Source organism: Protopterus annectens, chromosome 8.part0 (genome assembly GCF_019279795.1).
Source record: "Protopterus annectens isolate FY-2018-M chromosome 8.part0, PAN1.0, whole genome shotgun sequence".
In the NCBI taxonomy this organism is placed as follows: domain Eukaryota; kingdom Metazoa; phylum Chordata; order Ceratodontiformes; family Protopteridae; genus Protopterus; species Protopterus annectens.
Window position 1 is genome coordinate 711101511 of NC_056741.1, and position 24501 is coordinate 711126011.

The 24501-nt window shown below is 41.9% G+C and overlaps 1 protein-coding gene across 2 annotated transcripts in view; it reads left to right on the top strand.

Moving 5' to 3' along the window:
* GON4L (gon-4 like) overlaps nucleotides 1-24501 on the top strand; it is a 3426849-nt gene that overhangs the window by 3258521 nt on the left and 143827 nt on the right. The window lies entirely within an intron of this gene.

Below are 24501 nucleotides of genomic sequence, written 5' to 3' on the forward strand. Positions count from 1 at the left end.
TTCAAATATATTCCTACTTGGACGACTGCCTTATTCAAGCAGAGAGCAAGGACATTCTACTAAAGCATCTGGCGTTTGTAAAATAATTACTAATTTGCCTAGGGTACACAGTAAATGAAAAGAAATCAAAACTAGTGCCCTCTCAAGAGATAATATTCCTGGGTGCAAGCTTAAATACAACTGCCCAAATGGCTTATCTCACGCCAGACAAGCAAAGGCAACCGACTCATTACTTTCAAATGATGGCAACAAAGACTCCGCTACCTGCAAGAAAAATTCTGCAGGCTTTGGACTTCATGGCATCTTGCATCCTGCTAATTCCATGTGCAAGACTGCATATGAGGAAGCTACAATGGTACCTAAAAAGTGTTTGTACTCAACATTGCCACAGCCTGGAAACAATAATAACTCTTATTCCCTGCCTGCAACAGGAGTTTCGATGGTGGGCACTGGCCTGTCACCACAACAAGGGACAGCCTTTCACTTTACCCACAGCCAGGCAGACACTAACAACAGATGCATCGGATTATGCCTGGGGGGCACACATGGCAGGAAAATGTATTCAGGGCATGTGGCCCACGGACCAAATGCATCTTCACATCAATCAAAAAGAGATGCTAGCTGTACAGAATGCCCTGACAGCCTTCAATGATCTACTACATCCAGGACAACTATTACTAAAGACGGACAATACTACAGTTATGTGGTACATAAACAAGCAAGGGGGCACACATTCCTACCCCCTCTGCAGGCAAGCCATGACTTTGTGGAACACAGCACTGACCTATCAAGTACATCTGCAGGCACAATTCCTGCCAGGAAAGAAAAATACTCTGGCAGACGAACTAAGCAGAAACCTCATGGACCCCTATGAGTGGAAACTAAATCCACAGGTCTTCAGCATGATAACAAGGAAATGGGGATGCCCAGACATAGATCTCTTTGCCTCCCCTCACAACTACCAACTACAGAAATTCTGCACAAGGACTTATCACTCACAAGCATGGAAAGTGGATGCTCTATCTTTCAGCTGGAAAATCCTAACAGTTTATGCCTTTCCACCACTGCCACTCCTTACCAAGGTGCTCCTAAAAGTCAGACAAGAGAAGCCAAAAATGATTTTGATTGCCCCAGACTGGCCACTCCAGCACTGGTACCCAATCCTAAAGAGCTTGTCTCAAGGCCCAGCCTGGACTTTACCTCTAATTCCTCATCTTTTGACTCAACAAAACAATCAGATCCTGCACAGCCAACTCAGAACCTTAAATCTGGCTGCATGGCGGATAATATAGCCACTCAGAACACACCTCTCTCTAAAGCTGTTATGAATGTCATTTTGGAAGACAGGAGGCCCAGCACCAGGAAATCTTATGCAGAAAAATGGAAGAGATTATGTGCTTGGAACCAGGCACAAGGACTTGAACCACTTGTTCCAAATATTCCTCAGATTTTACAATACCTAACTGAGATGCTGGACAAAGGCCTATCCTTCTCATCAATTAAGATCCATGCCTCTGCCATTTCAGCTCATTACAATACGGAACCTCCTCTATTTTCTCTCATCCATTGCTAAGACAGTACCTCAGAGGGGCAAAAACCATAAGACCCCCAAGGAGAGCACCGATACCTACATGGGACCTCAACTTTGTTTTAGAAAAGCTCACAGTACCTCCTTTTGAGCCAGCCAATACAGCTGACATAAAATTTTTATCATGGAAAACTGCTCTGCTCCTAGCAATAACTTCAGCAAGAAGAGTCTCATAGTTACAGGCATTAATGGCAGTGGAACCTTTTATCATTTTTCATCCAGACAGAGTTTCTCTAAGGACAAACCCAACATTTATGCCGAAGGTAGTATCCAGTGTGGCTCTTAACCAAACCATTCATTTGCCAACATTTTATCCAAATCCCCAGAGCTTTAAAACTTCTTTTTTCTCACTGAAAATTGTATTTTTTCCTCACAAAAGCTATTTTAAAAGCTAATTGCTCTTGTTGTTTAGCGTGTGTTTTGTGGTGTGAGTGATTTGTTTTGTGGTATCCCTCTGTTCCTACAGGCTAGGCCCATTTAAATTAGAGGACCTAGTCCTCCCTCCGTTGTATAGTTTGTCTGTTCCTGTGACAGAAAAGTGTTTTTTTTCCTCGCTTCTGTGTGTGCGTTAGTCGTGTCAAGAATCGTTTAACTTAGAGATTCTTGTCAGCAGTTGTTAGCGGCCCCCTTAACCGTTGTTGGACTAAGGTCCTGTCTCTGTTGTGTTGTGTACAGTGCTTTTTGATATGTCAAAGGATCAAAAGGAACACAAACCCTCTGGGTTTAAGAAGTGTTCTAAATGCAGCTACAAGATGTCCATAAAAGATGGACATTCTGTTTGTATATACTGCCTGGGGGCTATACATTTACAAGAGTCCTGTAGCTTTTGTCATGCATTCAGCCCAAGCGTGCTACAGGAAAGAAAAAATAAACTTATACTGAAGGGTCTTCTAAAGCCTTCCTTTGAGGAGTCCTTGGACTCTTCCTCTGGTTCACAGACTAAAGCCAAGACTTCTAAGGCTAAGAAGAGATCTCCGGCTCCATCTGTTTCATCAGAGCCACCAGAGAAGACTACCAAATTGGATTCTACCTCCTCGGCTCCCTTTTCCTCAGGGCCACAGGAGGTAGCTGTGGTTCTTGAATCAGCCTCGGCTCCAATCCTGTTAGAGCCCATTCTGAGCCGGTCTCCTAGTGTCAGACAAGGATCTCCAGATAGGAGATCACAGTCACCTTCTCTCTCCTCCAAATCCTCCAGACTCTCTGATTTGTATGTGGATAGGGTGGTCCAGAGGCTCCTGCAGTCGCCTGTGTTGGCAAAATTATTTTCGGCTCCGACCCAGTCGGCTCCGGAGCCAGTCCCGATGAGTGCACCACCGATGTTTCCTCCTCCGAGCACCTCCTTGTCTTCAGAGCCAGAGTGTTCTGCTCCGGGTGATGTTCTGCCGGCTCCAATACCTCTTAAGGCTTTATCGGTGCCGACTTCGATTCCTACCATGTCGGCTCCGTCCTCTGGTTTCGGAACCCGGGTTTCCTCTGTCAGGCCCGAGGGGAATACTTCGGGACCTTTGTCGGTTCCGAGCCTCCCTCTCGGCGCTTCGGCTCTGGGAACTTCGGTTCCGGTCATGGCCTCTGAGGTTGGTCGGTTCTCGGATTCGGGGGGACCCACCTTCGAGGCCATGAGGAGCGCACTGGCCAGATCTTCATGACATCACCCGGATTGGTCATTCCATCCCCTTCCACACCGGCGAGAGCCTCTGATGTCCCCCTGTCGGTTGACGGCGGAGCCCCAAGGTCTGGAGATACCCCTATGAGCGGTCCCCAGCTTTCTGAGAGCCCCTCGGAGTCTGTGCTTGAGGAGCCCCCAAGAAAGAAGTTGTGCAAGAGGAAGCACATAGACTCCCTGGATGAGTCTCTCACTTCTGATACCGACCTTGAAGAGTCAGAGGGGTCCCCCAAGTCGTCCTCCGATTGTGTCTTTCTCCGACATCCTGGAGATTTTGAGGCAGAGAGGCGGCTGGTCGTCCAAAACCCCTCTGAGGAGGAGTCGGTATTCCTCAAGGCCTTTGGGGCTCAACCCTCCGCCTCCTGGGTGTCTCCACCCTTCAATGAGCTCCTAGATTTGATCTGTCGAAGGGCGTGGGAGACTCCTGACTCAGTGGAACCTGTACCCAGACGCCCTAATAAATTTGTTTCAGCTCCCCCTGAGAACGGGTTCCTGTCCAAAGGGGTTTCTGTGGATGCCATGGTGGTGGCAGTGGCCACTCAGCAGGTAGTAGCCGAGTCTTCTTCCTCCGTCCATCCTCCTAACAAGGAGTCCAGGAGTGTGGATCTGTACGGGAAGCGTACCCTCTCTTCAGTGACCTTCAGCCTTCGGTCTCTGAACTATCTTTGTCATTTTACTCTGCTCCAGAGAGATCTCCTTAAAGAGTTAGGAGATACTCTAATGGGTAATGTACCTGAGGCGTTAACACAGACAGTTAATGCCCAGTTGTCTACTCTTGGCTCGATTGTCAACTCGTCCATGAGGCTCATATCCTATGCAGCCGAGGGGGTGAGCAGGGCAGCTAGCTCAGGTGTAGCCCTTAGGAGGCAAGCCTGGATGCGCCTGTGTCATTTAGCTGAGGCCTTCAAGTCTTCCTTCACTGACGCCCCCTTTGATGGGTCCTCACTCTTTGGGACCAAAGTGAAAGACACCCTCACCAGATGCGAGCAAGAGGGAAAGACCCTGTCTGCTATAGGGGTAAGTTTTTCCCTCCCATCTAGGCCTTACCCCAAGGCTCAGAGGGGAGGAAAATGTGGTTCAAAAAGTCACAGAAGTCTTTTCCTGCCGCTCAAGGTGAGTCCCCCTCCAGAGGCAGAGGAGGGGGTGGCTATTCTGGGAGATGCCACCCTAGGGGCAGAGGAGGCCCTCGCAATTCGGGAGACCGTGATTCCTTTTGCGGGCCTTCTTATCATCGTCCCTGATGTATTGCCCAACTGTGCTATTCCGGAGCCAGTCGGGGGCCGCATTTCGTTGTACCCGGAAGCCTGGGCAAGTATCACTCAGGATTGATGGGTGCATTATATAGTTACCGGAGGTTATTCCATCCCCTTGTTGTCAGACCCTCCTCAACCCAAGAGAATCCCAGACGTTCCACCCAGTCAAAGGGATCACGCAACACTAGAAATTTCAAAGTTGCTGGAAAAAGGAGTCATTCAACCTGTCTCCTCAGACCAGATCCGATTAGGGACTTACTCAAGACTGTTTTTGGTGTGGAAAAAAACAGGGGACCTGAGACCCATCTTGGATCTCAGCCGACTGAATCGCTACATTCTAAAGTCCAAGTTCCGAATGGTCACCCTTCAGTCTATTTTTCCATTACTGGGAAAAGAAGTATGGATGTGCTCCATCGATCTCAAGGATGCTTACTACCATATCAAAATGGACAGGGCATCCAGGAGTCACTTACAATTCCGGCTGGGAGCCAGTCATTTCCAGTTTCGTGCTCTGCCCTTTGGTCTCACCACAGCCCCCAGGGTGTTCACCAAGTGTTTGGCAGTGGTGACAGCTCACCTGAGACGTCAAGGATTCCAAGTGTTTCCATACCTGGACGACTGGCTCCTCACCGCCCCCACCAGGCATCTTCTCATTCAGGCCAGGGAAAAGACTGTTGCCCTTTGTCATCAACTAAGAATTGCCTTGAACTGGGGAAAGTCTGCCTTGCTGCCCTCACAGCATGTCACATTTATAGGCGCAGAGCTAGACACCGTTCATATGCGGGCGTTCCTGCCCCAAGAAAGGATAGAGGTGTTACAGGGTCAGGTTCGCACATTGCCCTCAAGAAGGTTCAGGCCAGATGGGGTTCTACAGCTCCTGGGATCCATGGCAGCCACCATTATGTTAGTGCCTCTAGCCAGATTACACATGAGGCTTCTGCAGTGGCTCCTCTCTGCCCAATGGTCCTTTCAGAAACTTCCCCGGTCCCATTTGATCCTACTCCCCGATCGGTGCAAACAGGACCTCTGTTGGCTACGCTCCACCAACTTGAACAAAGGGAATCCGTTTATTCCTATGCCTCCGGTTGCCACGGTGACCACGGATGCCTCCCAGATGGGATGGGGGGGCATAATCTTGGCAGGACGGTCCAAGGCATCTGACAAGATCACAAGGTACATCTGCACATCAGTGTTCTAGAGATGAGAGCAGTGCTACTGGCGTTGCAAGCACTGCAGAGCTCTCTCCCCCTAGGAACGATTGCAGTTCACTCAGACAACATGTCCGTGGTGTGGTACCTGAACAAGCAAGGGGGGAACCAGATCTTACCCCCTGTGCACAGAGGCCATGCGAGTGTGGCAGTGGGCAGTGTCCTCCCGACGGTTCCTATTGGCAATGTACATTCCAGGGAAGGCCAATGTGATAGCAGACACGCTAAGCAGATCTATTCTGATGCCTTACGAGTGGTCCCAGAACCGCCGAGTTGCAGAACAGATTTTCAACAGGTGGGGTCAGCCTTGCTGCGACTTTTTTGCCAATCCCCACAATGCCAAGTGCAGCAACTACTTCACTCTGATCCCCCCACAGGGGGAGTCACCCAGGGACGCTCTAGTCCACGATTGGCCTCCCAGTCTGCTCTATGCTTTCCCTCCGTTTCCTCTGCTACCAAGAGTGATTCAGAAAGCCATTTCCTTGGGAAGCAAGATGATTATAATTGCCCCACACTGGCCTCGTCAAGTCTGGTTCTCCTTTCTTCATCAGTATGCAGTGGACAGTCCTTGGACTCTGGACCCAGCACCAGACCTATTGACACACATGTCGGGACAGTCCCATCTCTCCCTGCAGACCCTCAGGCTGACAGCCTGGCTACTCCACTTCCATCTTTAGTCAAACTTCATTGTTTTTCACCTGAGGTAGGTAGTACACATTTTATCTTCTTCTCATAAATCTTCTACCAGGAAGATTTACTCCAGCAAGTGGAAAAGATTTTCAATTTGGGCTCAGGCCAAGGGACTGGATCCTTTCACAGCCCCCATCCCTGCTGTCTTAGATTTTTTATCCACACTTTTTCAGCTGGGTTCTGCTCCTGCGACCATTAAGTTCCAGCTGGCCGCAATTTCTAATTTTCATACCTCTTATGAACCTTTTCTCATGGCTCATAAACTATGTAATGCCGTTTTGAGGGGCACCTTGTTGCTACGGCCTCCTGTGTCAGAACCCATCATGCCACGGGATTTAAATTTTATTTTACAGGCCCTGACTTCATCACCTTTCGAACCAGCTGCCACCTGTGAATTAAAATTTCTGTCTTGGAAGACTGCATTCTTAATAGCTATCACATCAGCCAGATGGGTGTCGGAGATTCAAGCGTTGTCCATCAAATCCCCATATTTAATCTTTCATAAGGACAAGGTTTCCTTGAGACTTAATCCGTCCTTTCTTCCGAAAGTAACTGCTGCCGTTAATGTCAATCAGTCCATTGAGCTGCCAGTTTTCTTTCCTCAATTTTCCAACAAGGAGTAGTTTAAGTTTCATCAGTTGGACGTACACAGGCAGCTTCGATTTTACTTACACAGGACAAAACAACTTCATAAGTCTGACCAACTTTTTGTGTCCTTTTCAGAAAATAAAACAGGTTCCCCTATTTCTAAGATTACAATTTCCAGATGGATTTCTGATTGCATCTCATATGTCTATTCGTCAGCAGGCAGAGAGTTACCGTTCCCCGTCAAGGCTCACTCCACCAGGGCTGTTTCCGCTTCAGTAGCTTATCATTCCAGGCTATCTTTGGATGAAATTTGAGCGGCGACCATGTGGGCTTCTCTCCAAACCTTCATTACAAATTAGATGTGGCTTCTAGGGGCCGGGCTTCCTTTGGTTCCACTGTTCTAAGGAGCATCTTCCATTGAGCCTCCCAGGATAGAGGTGCTGGGGACGCTGTCCTGTGAGTAAGAATGTAGGCGAGATTGGACCACATAACATCTAGAAGTTATATACTCACCATAACGTTTGATCTATGTGGTCCATCTCGCCTCACATTCTTACGTTCCCTCCCACCTGTCCCCCCTCCTGGAGGATTTGGAGGCGACATTTGTCTTCAGTACCCTTCGGTACTGGTTGTTTTTTCTTTGCTACCCTGGTTAGTGTTCTAACCTACTGAACTGTGATTGTGCATGAGGTGTGACTATATGTTGCTGCAAACTATATCTGGGGCTATGGAGCGGTGCAACATGGGATACCAGGTTAACCCAGCCAATTGGAGACTTTGTGCTAGAAAAATAAGTTGGCCGAGTGCTCCGAACCCGTGAGTAAGAATGTGAGGTAGAGATGGACCACTTACATCGAACGTTATGGTGAGTACATAACTTCTAGCTTTCAGAAAAACTGAGCAACTGTCTGTAGCATATGCTGCAGGATCACAAGGAAAGGCTATCTCAAAGCAGACTATTTCAAAATGGATAGGACACTGTATTCGTTTCTGCTGTGCACACCATGGCAAGTCAGTACCTAAGAATATTAGGCCACATTCTACCAGTGCAGCAGCCACTTCAGCAGCCTTTCTCAGAGGAGTACCAACCAAGGAAATTTTGGAGGCTGCAACTTGGGAGTTCAGTGCACACCTTTACCAAGCATTGCCACTTACCTCTTTACTCTAAATCCAGAGCAGGCTTTGCCACTGCAGTTCTGCAGGGCCTCATAGCCACTCCTAATCCTATTTAGAACCAGCTGCCCTACCTCAGCTTTGGGATTCAACCGAAGTGTAATGACTGCAACAGTGAAACACGATGAACATAGTATAGTTGTGTACCTACCATAAATGTAGATGTTCGAGTGTGTTCACTGTTGCAGTCCAGGTTACACACCCTCCATCCCCCTTCTTTGCTGGGACTTATCTATACTTCTCTATCCTATACAACCTATGTGGTGTATTTGCTTGTAGATGAAGGTATTGTTTTTATTTTTCTGTAAGTTTTTATAAACAATATGTATTGCCTACCTTCTTGGGGGCACCTGACATTTGGGGCAAGAAAAACTGAAGAAAATGGCGTCGGCTGCATCTTGTATACCCTTGGCACACTGACGTCAGGGAAGAGGCGACAGCAACCGACGCCGGACCAGGACTTTGGAATTCAGGCCAACTGAGGGTAGCCTGCCAGCAAGATAACCCAAGTGTAATGACTGCAACAGTGAATACACTCGAACATCTACATTTATGGTAGGTACACAGCTGTACTTTTTTAGAGTAGATTGTGGACTGACTGCTATTGATATTTCTATTAGAACTGGTTGTAATCATTAGCTGTGTTTTTTTGGTATTGATGATAAGTTGGGCCTTGGTAAGGTAGTTTTGTACATCAGAGAGTGTTGATTGCGTAGTTTGCAAGAGGGTGGGAGTATTTTGTACAGTGCAGATTAGAGTTGTATTATCTGCATACTGAATGATAGAAGCATGTTGAGTGGAGGTATGGAGGTCATTTGTAAAAATTGTGAAAAGTAGAGGTCCTAAGATAGACCCCTGTGGGACTCTTGTAGTTATGGGTAACAGAGGTGAGAGACAATTTTCCCATTTCACAGCCTGGTATCTGTCAGTTAAGTAGCTGTGGAACTGGATTAGAGTGGATTTACATAGGTTATAGTAGTATAATTTATTTAACAGGATTTGATGGGATACTGTATCAGATGCTTTGGACATATCTAAAAAGAGAGTTGACACGTGAACGCCTTTATTTTTGAGTTGGTTTATTGTGTCTGTGAAGCTGAGTAGGGCTGTAGTGGTGCTGTGTGCTGGTCTGAAACCGTGTTCGGTAGGGGACAGAATATTGTTATCTATTAGGTGTTTTAGTATTTGGGTATGACTGCACTTTTCTAAGAATTTGGCCAGGGGGGAAGAGTATTGCAATGGGTCTGTAGTTAAGTTCAGTGGAGGTCCCTCCTTTGTGTGTGGGAGTAACATGGGATATTTTCCAGAGTTTAGGCATGTAGTTTTCAGCAGTGGATCTGTTTGTAATTGTTGAGATTCGGATTGCAATAGCATCTGCTGTAAGTTTTAAGAAGTAGCTAGGGAGTTGGTCAGCTGTGGTTGATGAGGTTTTTAGTTTAGTGATCATGGAGCTGGTGGGTACTGTTTCGAGGGTAAAGCATGAATTAGTATTATCTATGGTGGGGAGGGATGGTGAGGTTGGAATTGTTCTGCGGTACTAGAGATAGAAATGAGTTCACAAAGTGGGAGTTGAATTGTGTTTCAACAGGAAGTTTAGTATCAGGAGTAGTTGGTTTGGGGGTTGCTGTGTAGGTGGGTTTTAGTACCTGGTTTACGCTTTTCCAGAATTTCTAGGGATTGTGTTGGTATTTAGTTTTTAAGGTAGTATAGTAGTTGTTTTGTCCTGCCTAATGCACTTTTTTGCATGGTTGCGCAGCTCTCCATAGTTAGTTAGGCTTTGTGTGTCCTTAGTTCTTTGATAGTAGAGCCATGTAGTCTCTCTGGACTTAAGGATTTGTTTGGTTTCATTACTGAGCCAGCGGTTCTGAGAGGCTTTAACCTTAACCTTATGCAATGGAGCTACAAAGTCTGGCTGTTGTAAAAATGTTTTGTTGAAGTAGGCTACAGCCTGGTCAAGTGGGAGGGTTTTTAAAGGTATCCAGTCACAGTTATAGAGTAAGGTTTTGAGGACTCTGGGAAATAAATCTTTTGTTTCTCTTGTCGATCTGTAAGTAGTGCTCTTGCATTGGCTTGTTTTGCTACGTATTATGTATATTAGGTTGTGGTCACTTAAACTGTCTGGGAGACTGCCTATCTGGGGATACAGTGTGGGATTGTTGGTTAGGGCCCAGTCCAAGACAGATTCCCTTTTAGAGGTTTTATCACACCTAGTAGGAAATTGGACTAGCTGCTTGAAGCCATGTAGATTTATTAGATTACTTGGTGCTTCTGATACACAGGTAAGCCAGTCTACTTTGAAATCCCCCAGAATGAAGGTTTCTTGTGAGTATGTAGTAGAGCACCAGGATAAAGTCTTCAAGGCTAGCAGATGTATTGCCAGGTGGGATATAGATGGCAATGATTGTGATGGACTATTTGGGGTTTAGTTGGAGTTGTGAGATCACAATGTCCCAATTATTGGAAGTAGGGAATGAGTTGGGGATGTCACGTAGTGTTAGGTTGGATTTGAATAGTATGGCAGTTCCACCTCCCTTACGTAGGGGTCTGTCTTGCCTAATGATATTGTAGCCAGCTGGGAGAATTTCTGAGGGCAGGTATGTTCTTATTTAGCCAGGTTTCTGTTAAAGCAACTACATCTGGAGAGTAGTGTGCTATAGTGGCCTGAAGTTCTGGTATTTTATTTTGATACTTCTAATATTGATATTTGGTATTGAGAGATGGTTTGTTTTGTCATTCTTATATATATGCACAGATGTACACACACAGATGTGTGTGTGTGTGTGTGTGTATATGTATTTTATATATATATATATATATATATTTATATATATATATATATATATATATATATATATATATATATATAATGTGTATATATATATATGTGTGTATATATATATATATATATATATATATATATATGTATATATGTATATATTTGGCATTTGTTGACCAGGAAAGTTCCATGTGGGACAGGAGCCCATTTTCAGAGGAGGCCCAGGGAGAAAAGCTCCACAGACATATTATGATTGCAAAGAATTTTACAAGAATTTACAGGAGTTACACTACAATACAGTACAATATAACAACATGAGAAACAGGCTAATAAATTGTGGGAAGTTAAAATATCAGAGATAAACAGAGTAATTTACTATATATATATATATATATATATATGTGTGTGTGTGTGTGTGTACATACACACACATACAGCTGCACTTTCTTTGTAAATATTGAAATGAGTTGAAAGTTAAGCAAGGAAAAGATCAGTAGAGGAGTAGTGTTAGGTTGAAAGAATTAATAAAGGGAAAGAAAAGTCACTAGTGGGGTAGTTTTAAAGGAGTGAGGGATTAGAATGATAGTTAAGGTTAGTGACATAGTAACAAGAAAGTTGTTTAAAATAACTTGTAGATCAAAAAGAGTTTCCTACTTGTGTTGATGAGTAAATATTGGGGTAAGCTAGAGGAAGGCTCTAGGAGAGTAGGATGTGTATCTATTTGGATAGATGCAGGGGCAGATTTAAGTATTTAGTAGGTAGTTCTTTAGGCTGAGTTTAAATTTATTGAAGCAGCTAATGGTGTTTATGCTTGTTGGAAGTGAGTTCAATAGTTTAGCAATAGCATGTGAGTAAAGGCAGTGTCCAGCTGTTTTGTTTGGTACATGAGTAGTTATGAGTTGTTTATTTTCAGAGCGAAGGGTTCTGGCGGGGCTGTAGGGTATTAAAATGTTCTTGAGGGCAGGATAGTTGTTTGGATTCGAGACAGTTTTATGTGCTATGGGTAGGTGAATGACTTTAAGGTAATATGGAAATTCTAGCCAGTCTAATTCTTTTAAGGCTTGGCAGTGATGTGAGCAATATGAGCTACGTGTGGCAAATTTAGCAATTTTAACGGTAGCAGGACTGGAGTTTATTTTGTAGAGATGAGTGCAGGTTAGTAAAAATGGGGGCACCATATAATAGAGAGGGGAGCAAGTAAGTGCTGGCGAGAGCTTTTTTGGTGGTGCTGTCCATGAAATTTTTATGTCTGTATAGGGCTCCTAATTTGCAGTGGGTTTTGTAATGGCATTACCAATATGGCGTTCAAGTGCAAGTTTATTGTCAATTGTAATACTTAATAGTTTAGCATGAGACATGATTTCAAAATTTCCTGGCCTTCAAGGCTAGAGAGGACCTTCTCCAGCTTGGCAGTTTCCTCTCCCATCTTCTCTAGGCCCTCCCCAGCCATACTCAGGTTTGGATGCTGAGGTCTCATCGTCCATACAGCATCAGCCCTCCCGCAAGTGCCTTCAGGCAGGCACTGCCCCACTAGGGGTACCAGTCTCTTCTGAGTCTTCCCCTGAGCCCACTGTGGAGGAACCCCCCCCCCCATCTCAGAAGAGTATGGAGGAGCCCAAGTGTCTCATCTTACACAGAAATTCCCTAACTGATGACATGGATTTTGAGGAGGGAGATGAGTCCCTCAGACTTCCGCCTGTGGAAGTGTCCTTTGGGGGCTTCCCTTAGGTTCTCAAGCAACAGAGGCGGTTGGTTTTCCCCAACCCCATTTTCGGAGGAATCCGTGTTCCTGAAGGCCTTCAGGATGGGCCGGTGTTCCACCTGGGTTTCCCCCCACTGACGTGCTTGTGGACCTTATCACCAGCAGGGCTTGGAAGGAGCTAGATATGGTGTAACCTGTGCCTAAAAAAGCCAGCAAATTCCTCAGTCCTCCCAAAGACAGAACATTTTGGAGCAAAGGTGTCCCCGTCGATGCCATTGTGGTGGCCACTGCTACAAAGAAGGAGCTAGCTGAGCAAAGCTCTTCGATCCACCCACAGGAGTCCCAGGCGATTAACCATTTTGGAAAGTGTGAGTTTGCCTAAGCTACTTTCAGTCTGAGAGCAACTAATTATTTGTCCCATTTTACCTGGCTTCAGAGGGACTTGGTTTCAGAGCTTACCACTTCCCTTACAGAGTTGTTGCCTGCAAGAGAGTCTTAAGCTGGTCTCTTTGAAGCTGTCTGCTCTGACTTCCTTGGCTAATGCTTCGATGAGGTTGATCTCCAATTCAGCGGAGGCCGCCTCTCGAGGGACAGACACTGGTATTGCCATTTGGCGGCATGCCTGGCTTCACCTTTGTGGGTTTGCGGAACCCTTCAAGGCATCTTTCACTAATCACCCCTTTGATGGCTCCACCTTGTTTGGTCCATCTGTTTAAGGAAACCTTATCCTGCAGTGAGCAGGAAGGTAAGACTATTTCATCGGTAGGGATCAAGTTTTCTATTCCCCAGTGGTCCTTTTCTGAGACCCAGAAGGGAAGTAAGAAACTTTGGTTCTGGAGGACACAGTCTTCCTTTCAGGATGCTCCCCATGAATCCTCTTCCACAAGGGGGAAGGGGATGCAATGGCAGATGCCGCCCCAGGGACAGAGAAGGGTCTGCAGAACAAGGGCTCCCAGGAAATCTTGGAAAAGCCCTTTCAGTGTTCCTGCAACACTGCCCAGCTGTCCTGCCTTGGAGGCAGTTGGAAGTCCACTCTCCCTTTACTCACTATCCTGGACAAGTAAAACTTCTGATCAATGGCGGCCAGAAATTATGTCCAGGGGTTACTCCATTCCCTTTTTTCAGCCCTCTCCAATTCAAAAGTTTCTCCTGGTTGTTCCATCCTGCCAAAGGGAGTTCGCCTATCCCGAGGTTCAAGACTTTCTTCTAAGAGCTATCCAAGAGGTCCCAGCAGGACAACAAGGGTCTGGAACTTACTCTCACTTCTTTTTAGTGCCAAAGAAGACCATGGTTCTGCATTTGATTTTGGACCTCCACAAGCGAAAATCTGTCAAAAAGTCCAAGTTCCGGATGGTCACTGTTCAGTCCATTGTACATCTCTTGTGCAAGGACGATTAGATGTGCTCTGTAGATCTCAAGGATGCATACTGTCATATAAAGTTCGACAGATGCTCCAGGAGACACGCTTTCGGTTAGGGGCCAGTCATTACCAGTTCAGAGCCCTGCCGTTTGGACTCACCACAGCCTCCGGGGTGTTTATAAAATGCATGGCAGTGGTGACAGCTCATCTCTGTTTGCAAGATTTCCAGGTCTTTCTGTACCTGGGCGATTGGCTACTCACGGCTCCCATGAGGTATCAACTATCAATGGCCACCAGATATATCCTCAGTCTTTTCCAACATCTAGGTATCGCTGTAAATCTGCCAAAGTCCAATCTTGTTCCATGCGAACTGCAGCACTGCCTCTCCACAAGGTTCAACTCATTCAAAGTCAGGTTTCTCTTTTGCTGGAGCTACAGCATCTGTTGATTCATTTGATTCTTCAAGTGTTCGGTTCGATGGTGGCTGCCGTTCAGTTAGATCCCCACGCCAGATATCACATGCCAGTGCCCCAGTGGTCCCTTTTGGTTCAACCCATGTGCATGATGATAAAGTTGACTCCGTTATGCAGAAATCATCTTGCTTGGTGGCTTCAGTCTCAGGACCTATATCTAGGCAGGCCATTTTGTCTTCCCTTGCCCAAGACCACAGTGACCACGGACACCTCCCTGTTGGGGTGGGGCATGCATTTTCACGTCAGGACAGTTCAAGGCACGTGGAGCCCTCAGAGACCAGATTGCACACAAACGTCCTGGAGATAAGAGCAGTTTTTCTAATGTTGCAAGTCTTTCAAGAGTGCTTCCCCCTAGGGACCATAGCAGTTCAAAAAGACAGCATGGCGATGGTCTGGTACATCAACAAGCAAGGGGGAACACAATGTTATCCTTTGTGCAGAAAGACCTTGAGAGTGTAGGAATGGGCAATGGCTTCCAGGTGCTTTCTTCTTGCAACTCATATTCCTGGAAGTTCCAACGTGCTGGCCGATAGACTCAGCAGATCTGTCTAGAGTCCGCACGAGTGGTCCCCGAACCAATCGGTGGCAATACAAATATTCAACCACTGGGGTCAACCATACTGCAAACATTTTGCTTCCCCAGTCAACCAGAAATGCAGCAATTACTTTGCACTGATCCCTGCAGTGGGGGAGTCACCCAGAAACGCTGTCATTCATGATTGGCCTCTGGGTCTTCTCTAGGCTTATCCTCCTACTCCCTTAATACCCAAAGTATTACTGAAAGCTCATCGCCTGAAGACCCCTGTCGTCCTCATTGCCCATTTCTGGCCTCGCCAGCCATGGTTTGTCTTCCTAAGGTCTCATCTGAAGTATCCACCTTGGATACTGGATCCTGTTCTGGATCTCATCTCCCATCCCTGGGGGCTCCCACTCCCCAGTCTCCGGACCCTTTGTCTAACTCAGTGGTTTCTCCACTTCTAGTAATCCTTTCTCAGTCCAGGTTTCCATCCCTGGTGATGAGCATTATTTTTTCTTCTCAAAAGCCATCTACAAAGAAGGTCTGTTCAATAAAATGGAAAAGGTTTTCTGTTTGGGCTAGACAACGCAATCTGGACCCTTTTCAGCCCCTATTCCTGATATTTTACTCTCATCTTCCCTTTTTCAAGATGGGGCACTCATTTCTACTGTTATGCTCCAGTTAGTGGCCATTTCTCATTTCCATCTGAACTAGGAGCCAACCTTTTCTTCTAAGCTGTGCAAAGCCTTTCTGAAAGGGGTCCTTCTTCTTAGACCTCCTGTTAAGGATCCATCCCTGCCATGGGATTTGACATTGGTGTTGTTGTGTCTGATGCAAAAACCTTTTGAACTGGCTGCTTCTTGCAATGTTAATTTCCTTGCAGGGAAGACGGCCTTTTTAGTGGCCGTTACCTCTGCCAAAAGGGTTTTGGAACTCCAAGCCCTAAGCATTAAGCCTCCTTTCATGATCTTTTATAAATATGGGGTGTCCTTTAGAACAAATCCTTCCTTTCTTCCCAAAAATGGCTTCGGAGGCTAACCTCAGTCAATCTATTCAACTACCAGTCTTCTTCCTTAATTACTCTAATAAGGGAGAATATATCTTGCATTGTTTAGATGTCCACAGGAAATTGTGTTTTTATCTGAAAAGAACTGAAGAATTTAGGAAGTCAGATCAGCTCTTTGTGGCCTTCTCTCAGAACAGAAAGGGCCAGGCAGTTTCCAAAGTGACTATTTCCAGGTGGATTGCTAGCTGTATTTCCTGCATTTATGATAGTAGGCATTTGGAATTATCCAGACTGGTTAAGGCCCACTCTAATGGGTCTTTTTCTACGTCTTCTGCCTTCTTGGCTAGACTTTCCCTGGATGAGATTTGTGCTGCTGCGACTTGGTCTAATCACATACTTTCATTTCGCACTACAAATTGGACTTGGTGTCTAGGAAGAGAGCTTCCTTTGGTTCTGTGTGCTACGGCATATCCTTCCTTGAGGCCACCCAGAGTGCATTGTAGGTATGGACTCTGACCCATTTGTAATGAATAATGACACGGATAGCAACAAATAAAGAGTTATGTACTTAACATAATTTGGCATCTATGCTATCCATTGTCATTATTCATCACATTTTCACCCTCTTTCTCCCTTCCTTCTCGGGGTTCATGCAAGATGGAGTGGTTGGTATTTTGGAATGTTTTGATCTTTGCCCAGGTTATTCTTTGTTTCCATTGGTTTAGCAAACTCGATCTCAGGGTTAGAAGGTTGCAGGGAATTATGGGAAGGGGAGTAGCTTGAGCTCTGGATCTGTCTGACAGTTGCCAGCTCAAATCCAAGACCCATTTGTGATGAATAATGCCACTGGATAACACAGATGCTAATGTGTTATGCTAAGTACATAGCTCTTTTTAAACAAAAGCTTCCAGATCTTTATCAGTTTTTTCCCCTCCTAGCTTCAAACTTCCACAGAAATACCATCAATTTCTGTGGACTTTCCTGTAGATTGGCTGTACATCGCAATTTTTATCTCATCTCTTCCTATCCTAACCATTAGTAATTGAGCCTCATCTAACTGTAACCATGGCATATTTAGTTCTTCCATAAACATTTCCATTTGTATCTTTTCTTGATTTCCATATTTCTCTGTTTTATACAGATTTTCATAGAATTTCCGAAATATTTCTAATACCTTTACAGGATCTCGTTACCTTCCTTTGTTATAGACTCCCTAAGCTTGGTGACAGTCCTTTCTACTTTCTGTTGCCTTAGTCGTCATGCTAAAAGTTTTTGTAACATTAACTTTTAACCTTAAGGAAGAATGGGATGATTTACCTTAACTAAACTGTGCACTGCTCTATTTAATGAGCTAAAGTACTATGGCTGGGTTTGCAACTAAATGTAGAACTGTTCATTTCCCACAGCTTAAAACTTCATTTGTTAATTTTTCTTTTTCACTAAACTGATTGCAGTTATTACTTTAAAAGTTAATTACAGTATACCTCATAGTTTTCACTCTCAAGATGTTTCATTGAACTGTTTGGGAATATTTGTTTAAAAGTTGATTACTTTCTTCCTCACAGATTTCACGCAATTTTCTGTTAAGATATCCCATGATTAATTACCGCTTAACTCTTCTCTTAACCTTTATATATCATTGGTTTGGGTTTATTTTCTTAGTATAACATTGGTATTTAATAATTGAGACATAAAGTTATTTCAAATACATAGTGAAAATAAAAACACTAGAAAAGAAAAAAACAAAGGATTGATGTTATTTTATAAAGGTATTTATCATCAGTAAATGCAACAGATGGATAATTTAAACCACAATGTGACGACCAAATATTGCTTAACTGATGAAAAACATTTGAATTTTAAACAAAAAGCATATCGTAGTACAGTTTCCATAAAATGCATAGATACCAGTGCAATAGGATCGACCCGACCCAATATTATGCATGGTGAATCCCATAAATGACCAGCACTAAAAAACGCCAGCTGCTATTTAACAAATTAAATGGGTCCACTATCACGCCAAAATTAAACCTATATTCTACTGCAGTATCAATAACATCTCACAAAGAACAATATTGTTACAACGGAATAGAGAGACTAGGAAAGGTAATATATGGTGCAAAATTAAGGCAACTTATTAACGTAGTCACTTCTTAGCAGTATGACAGAAATCTATAGGAGCTTTAACACATTAGGTTTTAGACAAAGGATACAACTTTAAATTAAAGGAACTTTTTTGAAATTGGTCTTAATTGACATAGTTAGGCAATCAACTAAGCAACCATGTGGTTTATAAAAAGACAGGTTGCGGAAGAAAAAAACATCTTGAAAAAGCCCGGGAGAGCCCGGGCGAAAGCGCTTGACTAACTGAATTTTTACTTTGTTCGGATTGCTGTTGAATGAAAGATTCAATTTTATATGATTAATTGAATTTTTATGGTGTTCGGATTGCTGTTGAATGTAAGATTCGATTTTACATTAGACTTTTGGGCATATCGTACCCAACATTGGATGCTCTGCTTTTTACTTCAATAAACTGAAATTATTTATATAACGTTGGTTCCGTGCCGTTTCCTGCTGTGTTAGTATCGTTTTAACCGGAAGGTTGTCCTGCATTGTTCTTTAACATTAACTTTTAACCTTAAGGAAGAATGGGATGATTTACCTTAACTAAACTGTGCACTGCTCTATTTAATGAGCTAAAGTACTATGGCTGGGTTTGCAACTAAATGTAGAACTGTTCATTTCCCACAGCTTAAAACTTCATTTGTTAATTTTTCTTTTTCACTAAACTGATTGCAGTTATTACTTTAAAAGTTAATTACAGTATACCTCATAGTTTTCACTCTCAAGATGTTTCATTGAACTGTTTGGGAATATTTGTTTAAAAGTTGATTACTTTCTTCCTCACAGATTTCACGCAATTTTCTGTTAAGATATCCCATGATTAATTACCGCTTTAGAAGGCTACGTGTCAGCCAAAAAACAGTGCTAATTAAAAAATACAGTTATTTACTTTACAGATATAAGAAGGAACTGCATTTTAATTATTTTTTCTTGTTTTTACATCTTTATGCTTAAAAAGATTATCTGTAGCTTAAACTAAGAGCAGTAATTAGCTGTCCACCTCTTTAAAAATGAGATGATCTTTTAATTCTGTACATAATTGATTAAGGCACATTTATATTCCCCTCTGCAATTAAACATCACTTTAGATTAACTTTAATGTGTTTCTTTCCTGCCTTTTGTATTTACACAGTACAACTAAGAAAGAATACTTTCTTTAATATCATTAGTGCACACAGATCAGTCACTAATCATACTCTGCACCTCACATTTAAAATATCTCTGCATATTGTACAGAATTGCTTTGCAAAACAGCAAGATTTACATTAGGAAACTTTTATTCAGATATTAATAACTACATTTTTTGCTTAGTTTTACAGTCCATTCAATGTATTTCTGAATATTAATGACATAAATTGAAGCATATCCTTTGCAGTTCTCCCACGAATTTAACACAGTGAGCAAATTTCCAATCTTTTTCATCCACTACCACTATTTGCAGGACTATATAAAATGTACTTTATTGTAAATTTGTTTACCAGGTAGTCCACTGATCTTAGTGGGCCATTTAGAGGCACAACCCAGAGAACTACGTATAAACTACATCTATTGGGATCAGTGATTTTCAGTTCTTTCACTTATTCCCTTTGTTGTTGGCCTTTTTCCTGACCATCTTGATATCCCAACACAGGTCTCTAGTTTGAGTACAAGCTACTCCTGATACTTCTAGTAATTTTTTGATCTTTTACCTTTGGAACAGTGGAAATGTTTTCACTGGCATAGTCTTTCTGTGGACTTTTTATTGTGAGAAGCTTATGAAACAGAATCCTCTTTATCATACTGGCTCGCTGTTTGTTTGCAAAACTTTTTTTCATCCATAGCCTGTTCTACATCCAAAAACATATTTGATCCTTCAAGAAATATATTTTGATGGCAAATAGATACAAGAGCTTGAATCTCACATCTGTGTATTAACAAGCCCTGATTGCTGAAATAATAAACTCCCCTTCTCTTCTTCCATGTGTAGAGCAAGTAATTTCCCACAAACATTCTGGTGTCCTCAGTTTTAATACTTTTTCCTTCTTCAACATTTTTTCTGGATTATTTCCCATCCTTTTTCCTGAATTCTCCTTTGCTGGCCTCCAGTCAGTGAAATAAATAGCCAGTAACTGTATTTTATCTAAATTGATAGCTTTAACTGGCTTTTTAACTGTTTCTCCGTTTTCACACCAGTTGAGATGTAATCGGCATTTTACTCTTTGAGCTGCCATCTTGGAGGTTTAGTTCTTTTTTATTTTCCAGTATAATATCTTTCCTTGCTAGCATATAAAGGGTTGTTGCTATATTAATTCCTCTGTGGAATTAACTTTACAGCTCGTATTGGCCTTGTGTTCATTAACGCTTTTTGTGAGAGTTCTTGGAATTTCCACACCATGCCAAAATAAAATTGGAATGTCTATACCTGGATTTGATATGTATATTATATTGTCTGCAACAAGAGGTAACTGTCTATTATCCTTTATATTATTTATTGCCTAAGTTATTATGAAAAAGTAGCTTTCAATACTTTGTGTCTAAATTCAGTTACAGCTAATTACAGTCTGTGTAGATTTGGATTTCTGTTTGTAGTTACTGTGTTTTTGATGGACAGCAGCCTTAAACTTAGTAAGGCCTTACCACAGTTGGACAATTTATGTCTTTTATCCCAGGTCAAAGTAAATCTTTTCCTTAGTTATGTCTGTTGGTTCCCCCAATATTTTTGTCAAAGTAGTCTGTATTGAATTTTTAAAATCTTCCAACTTGTTACATTCTCAAAAAGTATGTTCCCAAGTACCTCTTTCTTCCCCTTCACACCTCCAGAATTTGCTGTCTACCAAGGGAAAATCCTTTGAAGTCTGCTTTAGGTATAAAAATGCCTATGCAAATACTTCTGTGCAGAAATCCTAAACCTTCTGGACTTCATTTGCATAAAGTTTTTTATCACATTATTCTTTGTAAATTGCCTTTCTATTCTTTTTTCCAAGTCTTCTCAAACCTCTTATAGTTATCATGCACAATGTTATAGTCCATATTAATTATTTGTTTTTTTTTTGTTTCATCTTTAACGGGCCTCGACTGAAAATGGGCTCATTCAGGCCCAGTGGACTTTCTGGGTTAACAAATGCAATAAGTAAATAAATAACTTATATTCTGCACTCAACTGGGCCGCGGTAGTACATCAGTTAGCATTGTCGCCTCACAACAAGAGGTTCTCCCATTCGATTCTCGGCTGGAGCGCCTTCTGTGTGGAGTCTGCATGTCCTCCCTGCGGTCGAGTGATGTTTAAAGACATGCAGGTAGGTGTGTGCATGAATGGGTGTGCCTTCCTTGAAGGTTGGGCATCGGGCTGCAACTTGGCACCGTAAAAATCCACTGCCAGTCATTAGCGGACCAGAGTTCTGCTGTGGTGACCCTTAACCGGGAAAAGACAAACAAATTCTACACTCAACTAAAAACTCTTCCAGGGATGGTCTATAACTTAGCACTCCCTTTCTCTTTGTGCATATCCTGTTATCAGTCCTTGATAGGGAAGACTGTTTCTAACCTGCAGTCCAAACTTCTTAGCCTTATACACTCTTGTTACCTGTGCCTCTAAAATCATTTGATCCAGGTACCTGTGCTGGTTTCCTTAAGTAAATTTTAGCCCCCTTGCCTATTTTCTATACCCTTACTTCCAAACTTACCTACTGGTAAAATCTCTTTCCTTCATTCACACACTGACAAATTCTCAATCTTTTCTGCTACTTTGTAAATACAATGTTCTGCATAGCTGTAGTTATTTTCCTTAAGGACTTGCATCCAAAATTCTAGCTTCTCTCTTTGCCCCTTGAACAACCCACTCATTTAATCATTAACCTTTCCCACATTGATTTAAAACCTTCTGCTTAAATTATGTATATGAGCCTCAGCTGCATAACTGTAAAATATGTCTTTAAACTAAGTAACCCTGAATCACCCTTTTCTGTGAGAAAATTGGTTTGTCCCACTTAACTCTTGTCCTCTTCTCTCTGATTGATTAAAAAAAAATCTGACCTGTATATAAAACCTTCAGAAATGGTATAAAATGATATAAAGTAAGGAACTTTATTTTGACAAAAAGGTAAGTGCTTTCGCTATACAGCTTTATCAAACCATAAAATGCTAACCCTATATATATAGCTAAAAAGCAGTATTTAAAAATTAAAAAATATATACAGACAAAAAACATTCATGTATAAAAGAAAAAATATATAAAAAATATAGAAATAATAATATATATTAATTAAAATCATTTGCATTTAATACTTTGTGAAAGTATATATTTTTTAATTAAGTACTGCTTTTTAGATAGATATATATATATATATATATATATATATATATATATATATATGGTTAGCATTTTATGTATTAGTGTTTGAATGTTTCTTTAAATAGATTGATTTATTATTTGATTGTCAATTAATATGAGAATCAATCTAATGATGGGGTTATATATTTACTTGTGTTAGATGTGAACTTGTGATGGTTTGATAAAGCTGTATAGCGAAAGCGGTTACCTTTTTGTCAAACTAAAGTTCCTTATTTTATATCATTTTATACCATTTCTGAAGGTGGATTATTCCTAACTACTTGTGAAGCATTCTATTTGGTCTGAATAGACATTTGTTTTATGTGTTTCGTACACCTGAATTGGATTACAAAAGCATTTACTTCAAGGTCTGAAAAGACCCTTCTTTTGCGAGTGACTTGGTATGAATTGACTGATCGCTTGGCTGGACTCTGAACAGGGACTACTACAGTTACATATTTGAATTTATGCAAATAGGAGGGGAGACTGTTGCTTTCTGAACATTCCTCAGTGTTTCTATAATTAAACTAAAATTGAGAAACTAGTAAAATCATGAAAGTCTACAAGAGTTATGGGCAAAGAAGTATATAACACAACACGGTTGTAATTGCTGTTAAATATGAACAAGTTTAAACGTGTGCAGATGTTTCAACTGAGAAGAGCATTTAGAATGATAGATGCCTTTATTGCGGAATGGTACTGGTTGAAGGTCCTATTGGAAAAGGCGTAGCCCAGTATTTTAGGATAGAAAATGCAACAGGTGTCTTCACAGATTTTTTTGGATCTGCCTGTGTTGCCTTTAGTAGCTAGTAAACGGGCTTAAACAGAGGTCCTGGCAATCTATGTAGAAAAGCAAATTGCTTGTTCCATTGTTAGAGAAAAAAAAACATGTAGCTGTTTTGCTTGGAATGTCAGACTGTTCTAACTAGCATATTTTCTTTTTCTTTTTGCTGTAATTGGCATATTAAGATAGAGCTGCATCTTTGGTATCAGAACCTGCTTACAAGCAGAGTAGACAAGTTGGTAGGAATTCTTTGAGCATGAATGTAATTGCTGTACTTGGATACAAAGGGTAATAGAATGCTCCATTTTCTCTGTTCCTTAAGAAAGTCGATGCATTTTAAAGTCTCAGCATCAAAAAGGTAATGCTTATTGGAATGAGTTATGATTCTACATCTACTCTTACAACCCTGTCAAAACATTTTGGGATATCTGCAGTGACCTTGTTATCTCATTTTATTACTTCTGATCATTAAAAGAATGTTGAGTTAATCTTTTGCAGTAGTCACATTCCTGGCATTATGTTCCTGTATATTCTGAAAAAAAAAATTTTTAACAAATTTAAAGTGATGGAAATAAAGAAATATAGTTATTATGATAAACTGAATGTAGAAAGTGCCTTCCTTCAGTTTTTGTAGAGACCCACATTTTTCAGCAAATGCCTCACCAGCAATTTTCTCAACTGTAAATTCAGAAGGTTAAATAATTTTGGTGCACTTTTGATTTGCTTATAAGCACTTGTATTATCGCCACCATCTTCGCTAATCATGATTGTAAGGTTTGTATAAAAATCTTGTTGTGACGATTATGTTGTAAGTTATTACAGCATTAACTCTCACCCAGATATGCTTTATGCTGGGGATTTACTCATTGTTATTCAGTTTACTCTCATGTCAAAGCCAAGGTAGTAAATCCAGCATAGCTGTGAACAAATCCATGCAAAATATAAAACCCACATTTTGGTTAATCTACAGTTGTTCACGATGATTTTGTTTTTGATTTTTCACGATGACACTTTTGCCATTTTTTTCCGTCACTTAAAAGTTTTTGTGCCCCCTTTACAATAATAAGCGCATTTGTGATTATATTCTAAATCTGTGAACTTTAAGGTCAGGAGCATATCACAGATGGGCTAATGTTTAATAAAAAACAAGCATACCACAGATAGATTTTTTTTTTAAATTTATTAAACATTAGCCTATTTCATTATAATGGTGTTTTCAGTACTTGTTGCTTTTTGTTACTGGTATGTTTATTGTGCTGGGTAGTTTTATTTTAACAGTGCTGT